A 5575-nucleotide genomic window follows, 5' to 3' on the forward strand; every position below is an offset into this window, starting at 1 on the left:
CCGCCTGCCCCAGCACAGGAGAGTGGCGCAGGGTGGCCGAGGCTGGCAGCGAGGGCAGCAGGGCCCTCCGTGGCTGAGCCAGTTCCAACCGTGGTGCCCGAGGGGAGGGAGAGGCACAGACCTGTGCTGACCGCGAGGGCCGGGCTGCCCCCAGGTGTCCGAATCCGGGGCTGCTGGACCCACCGCAGGCCCCAGCGCCCGCCACAGCCTCCGCCGCGGGGGCTCTGCTGGGCCACGGGAAGACCTAGGCCACCAGAATCCCTCCTCCCTGGCTGCTGTCCCCTGAGATCAGATCAAGCTCAGAGATGCCTCCTCCAGGAGGCCCCGTGTCCTGCCCTCTGGAACGGCCTCTCCCAGGCTGGGAGGGCCCTCGGTGCCCAGGCGGAGAGGGGCTTGCCAGAGACCTCAGGCTGCAGGCCCTGTGTGTGCTTGCGGAGGCCTCGGGGGGCCGGGGTGGGGCTGAAGACTGCCCGCTGCCCGCCCCTGACCGGGAGGACAAAGCAGTGGATTGAGGGTGGGGGAGGGGCGGCCCGGCACTGCCAGGGGCTGTGGCCAGGGCCCCGGGGGCAGAGGACAGCTCAGGCTCTGGGTGAGATCAGGCTGTGCCGCTGACTGCCCGGCCATGGCCCCCTGGACAAGCCACAGGACCCCCGGAGCTCTGGCTCGGGTCCTCAGACGGGGACGGGCAGGTGGATGGCGGCCCCTGTGGCTGCTGACAGAGCAAGGGGACGCCGTCTGCAAGGCCGGCAACGCGGGAGCGCTGTGCCCACCTGCCCCCCGTCCACCCCCCCCACCGCCAGCCCCCCTCAGCCAGGCTACCAGGGCCGGCATGGAGCTGAGATGCGGCCCCTCCCGCTCAGCGTCCCCGGGCCGCCTGGCTCAGGGACCCAGTGCCAGCGGCCTGGCCCACCCGCCCGGGTGCATGAGACCCAGGGTGTCCAGCACAGACACCCCAGGTGCCCATGCTGGGGGCACAGGCCAGGCCCATCGGGGGCTTGGTTTTCTCATCTGTAAAATGGCTGGGAAGGTCTCCAGGGACACTGGGTGGGCTGAGCCTGTGACACCTGCCTGACCTGCGAGGCCCCCCCGGGGGGTGGACCCCCCACCTCCTCTCAAGAGTCATCTCCCAGGTCCCCCCTCTGGGCCTCCCTCCCATCGCCCTGCCACGTCCTGAGGGCGGGCCCCCACCTCCACGCCAGCCCGCAAGCAGCAGGCAAGGGCAGTGGTGGGCACCCAGTCGGCGCAGGTGGGAGGCGGGGAGGGCGCGCCTTCTCCCCACTGCCCGCTGGGCCAAGTGCAGACGTCGACCTCCCTGCTGCTGCGGGCAGGCGGCGGTGTCAGGCTGTACTTGGAGCAGACCGGGGACACGGGCATGGGGACCTGGATGGTGGCGGAAGCAGGTCGCACACTGAGGTCACACCCAGGCCCGAGAGGACCCGGGGCCAGGCACAGGTGGAGAGCCTGACGCCCTCTGACACAGCGGGCTGGGGCCCCTGCCGGCGTCCACACCCACGTCCACCAGCACTCCGCAAGGCCAAGATCAAGCTCAGGGACACAAAGCCCTGCCCCACAGGCTGTGTGTGTGTGCACGCGCGCGCATGCCCGTGTGTGTGCGTGTGTGCACGCTCGCGTAGGGGTGGGCACTGACTGGCCTGGGCATGCTGGGGGCTGGGGCAGTGCAGGGAAGCCACCACCCAGGGCTCTGTGTGTGTGTGTGTGTGTGTGTGTGTGTCTGGAGCTGACGTCGAGCCCTGGGTTAGCCTTAAGGAGATTCCGCCTCAGTGGCACTCTTGCTCGGGGTGGGCCCGGCCGGCCTCACGGGAGTAGGTGGCCCTCAGTCCACCTTCCCACCTTCCAGCTTCTCTTTTCCCACTTGGGCCGGGCTCACGGGAAGCGGCGTGGAGGAGGGTGCCCCAGCAGCACATGGGGCGGGTGGCCTGGTGCGGGCAGAGCGCACCCTGTCCTCAGGCAGCTCTGGGTTCTAGTCCTCCCAGAGGCAGTGACCGCCCCCCTCCTGCCCACATGGGCTGCTCGGGAGTCACCCAGGTGGGTGCCCCAGGCCTGCCCCCTCCCTTGTTGGGAGGCCCGAGGGTGCTGCTTGGCCAGGACGAGGCTCTCCCATTTCCAGAGTAGTGGGGACAGGGGACAGGGCGTAGCTTGGCCTCCAGGTGCGCCCCGGGCCGGCCAGTTCTCACCCTGACCCCAGGAAAGCACTTTCTGTACGCCTGCGCTCTGGCCACCAGAGCAGGGAGGTGAGCCCGGGAGCCCAGTGCACACAGTAGGGGCTTTATAAACGCGTCCTGTCGGAATGGCACCACGGACTCTACGAGCCAGCAACCCTGTGCCTCAGTTTCCTCTTCTGTAAAAAAGACGGACATCACAGACCCCGCGCTTCACCAGTTGGGCATGAGGGCTGGAGGCCGCGGGGTGGGAAGGGCGGGTCCGTTCCCTCCCCCGTTCATTCACCCGTTCCGCTCACAGACTCCGCTCGGGCCCTGGGCCCTGGACCGCTGCGGTGCGCAGGCCGGGCTCAGGGCTCGCTCTCAGGAGGCTGTGGTGCACTCGGCAGAGGGGAGGCCCTGAGCAGCCCACACCTTGCCTGCACCCCTGGGGAAGGTGCTGTGGAGCTGGCACGCAGGGGTGGGCCCTCCTGGGAGGAGAGGCCGGCCCTGCCCCCTCTCTCCCTGCCTGGCCAAGGCGGAGGCTGGCAGGGTCCGGAGCAAGAGTTTCCCTTGGTCTGGAGCTTTCTCTGCGCGCTGGGTAGGTGGGCAGCTGGCGAACAGACCCCATGCCAGCTCAGGACTCGGGCTGTTCAGAGGTGGGCCCGGCAAGGCCCTCCTTGCTAGGGTGAGGCTGGTGGGGTGGGGGCCTCGAGCAGAAGGCCACACGGTCAGATGCACTCTCACACCCCCAGGGACCAGGAGATTGCCTGGCACACACACTCCCTCCTTTATAATGGGTAGAAACCAGCCTCCTCATCCTGGACATCCAGGGCCCCCTAGGTCTGCCTACAGCCTGGCCTCAACCTTCCAATCCCGGCCTGTCTCCCCTAGACCCACTTGGGTCCACTGCCTTTCCCGACCCACTGTGTCCAGGAGGCCTTGAACCATGCAACTACTAGACCCCTGCTGGGTGCGAGATACCGTAGGGGAGGGGCAAGGCAGCTGAGCCAGCCTCCCCCCCCTCACCCGACTGTGCCTCCTGGTTCCTCCTCTGGGCGCCTCGGAGAGTGCCCACACCCCAGTCCAGAGCCAGGCCAGCGGTGGCAGCCACCGGCAGGCAGCACCCCGATATTATCCAGCCACCAGCCACCCCTCCCCCGCCCTCACGAACCTGCTAACTTTTCCAGCCTGGAATCAAGTGCACTTTGAGGAAAGGCGAACAGAGTCTATTTAAGGTTAGGAGCTGGCGGTCCCAGAATGTGAGGTGCGCAATTAGCTCCGACAGCCGTCAGCACCTCCACAAAGTGGGGGCCCTCACCTGACGGTTAACTCTTTGCTGTAAAGCGGTGGGACCTCGTGGGACAGGCCGCCTGGCTGGGTCCGGGAGGGCAGCCCCACCTGACTGCTCGGTCCTCTCCTGGGCAGGGACCCTCTCCCTGCCTGCTGGCTGTGATGACCTGTCCATCGTCCCCAAGCTCCTCGGTGGGGCCAGGACAGGGCACAACTGCGGGCTACTGCTCCAACCTGGCTTTTCCAATGGAGAGCTGCTGCTGCCCCGGTGAGGGATGGGGGCAGTGCGGGGCCCCAGGCCCAGAGCCAAGTGCTGATACCGGACACCCCAGGGCTGCGGCACCCTCTCGCCCAGCACTCCCTGCCCTGGGCAGCGCCGTGAAGGGGGTTGGGGCATCTGCTCTGGGTCCAGGGAGGAGGTCCACACCTGAGCCACTGTCCCCACCTGTCAGGGTGCAGATGCGGAAACGACATCTGCCCAGAGAAGGCAAGCGTCCTGCCCGGGACTCGCTGCCGGAGGACCAGGGGGCAGGGCTGGTGGGAAAGGAGGTTCCCAAATCCAGCTCCCGTGTGGGTGTGCCTGACTCTCTGTGTGTTAGAGCAGAGCACCAACGCTTGTGGTCACACCTGCAGCCCCCATGCAGCCTGGGGCCCTGGGCTCCAGAACCCCAGGAGGCTGGGCAGTCAGACCCCCCCTGGACGCAAGGCTCATTCCTCAGGCCCCTCCCCAGGAAGGGGGTCTGGGGACGGGACTGGAGGAACACAGAAGCAGCCTCCACCGGGAGAACCCCGCGCAGTGATGGGGGCTCTCGCTCCTCCGAGGCCTGCGGGTGCCAGGGTCCCGTGTGCACCCACCTGCGCGCCTGCAGCTAAAAACACGGCAGCACCGGGACCCCCAGCCCGCGCGTACCTCGCGGGGCCACCACGCTGCCGACCCGAAGTTGAAGTTTATTTTCCCAACTGTGGCTGATTCATGGTCAGGATGCGGCAGCCGCGAGAAGGGGAAATTCTGCCGTCACCGGGCGGGGCCCTGGCTCGACTGACCCCCCGGCCCACCACCGTGGCCAGTGCGTCCCGGCTGCGTCTCCCGCCGGGGTCGGCAGTCCGGGGTGAGGTGAGCCCCGGGGCCGGGGTGTGTGTGTGTGGGCGGGGGGCTCCCGGGGCCCCGCCGGGGAGCTGGGGGCCCGCCGCCCAGTGCCGGCACCTGGAGCGCACCCCGCGCTGCCCCAGCCCCCCCTCCCCAATCCCAAGACGCCCCCTCGCTCCGACTCAGTTTCCCCGGCGACTCCTGGGGCGGGGGGCCCAGAGGCGCGGACTTACCCGGCGGGGGTGCAGCGGCGCTCACTCCGGTCGGGCCAGGGGCCGCGCGAGGCCGCCCACCGCGGGCTCCGCACCGCTCGGGCTGGGNTCTGGAAGCCATTTTCCCCACCCTGCCGGCCTCGCTCCTGGCGTCCGGGGGCGGCGATGGGTGCGGAACACGCGGGGCGAGGCCTAGGAAACATCTGGAAGCCATTTTCCCCACCTCAGACCTCACTGCGGACCCCCTCCTTGGTCTGCACTGCGCCCCATCTTGTCACCCCCCGACCCCTCCTCCAGGTCCAGGCCCAATGGCCGGTGGGCTGCCTCCCTGGTGTCGTTTATCTGCCTGTGCCCCCTGCATGGAACCCCTGCCCTGGCCAGCTGGATTCCAAGTCCCCCCACCCCCATCCCCAACGTAGGAGACGGCTCTTTCCAGGGCTCTGCTATGGAGAACGTCCCCAGCTTTCCGGGCCAGCCCCTGCAGCCTCCTCCCCGCAGCCCTCCGGGAACGCTCCCACATGGGGTCTGAGTGGTCTCCAGGCTGCTCCCACTGGGCCGGGCCGCGCAGGCAGCAAGGCCTGAGGGAGCTGCCCCTGCTCCCGGCACCCGGGGTTGCTGCGCCCAGGCCCTCTGTCACCCCTCTTCTTGTGAGGCCTAATCAGTCCTGCCAGACTGCCGACCTGGTCCATGAGCGCACATTGCCCAGGGTGGGCCTGCCCAGAGCAGGTTCAGGACGCCTGGCTGACTGGCTAGGGAGAGGCGGCCCGGCCCTGGAAGTCCCTTCTGAGGTCTCGCCCTCAGTCGGAGCTCCCGGGGCGCGGCCC

General features: G+C 68.9%; 1 protein-coding gene across 1 annotated transcript in view; it reads right to left on the minus strand.

Moving 5' to 3' along the window:
• Positions 1 to 4861, minus strand: part of LOC144241859 (inverted formin-2-like) — a 12996-nt gene extending 8135 nt beyond the window's left edge. The window contains exon 1 of the mRNA XM_077776506.1: positions 4773 to 4861. The gene's annotated coding sequence lies outside the window, so the exon portion shown is untranslated. The remainder of the gene's footprint in view (positions 1 to 4772) is intronic.
• Between the last annotated feature and the right edge of the window lie 714 nt (positions 4862 to 5575).

This window comes from Crocuta crocuta, unplaced genomic scaffold (assembly GCF_008692635.1).
Source record: "Crocuta crocuta isolate KB4526 unplaced genomic scaffold, BGI_CrCroc_1.0 scaffold8, whole genome shotgun sequence".
NCBI classification, from domain to species: Eukaryota; Metazoa; Chordata; class Mammalia; order Carnivora; family Hyaenidae; genus Crocuta; species Crocuta crocuta.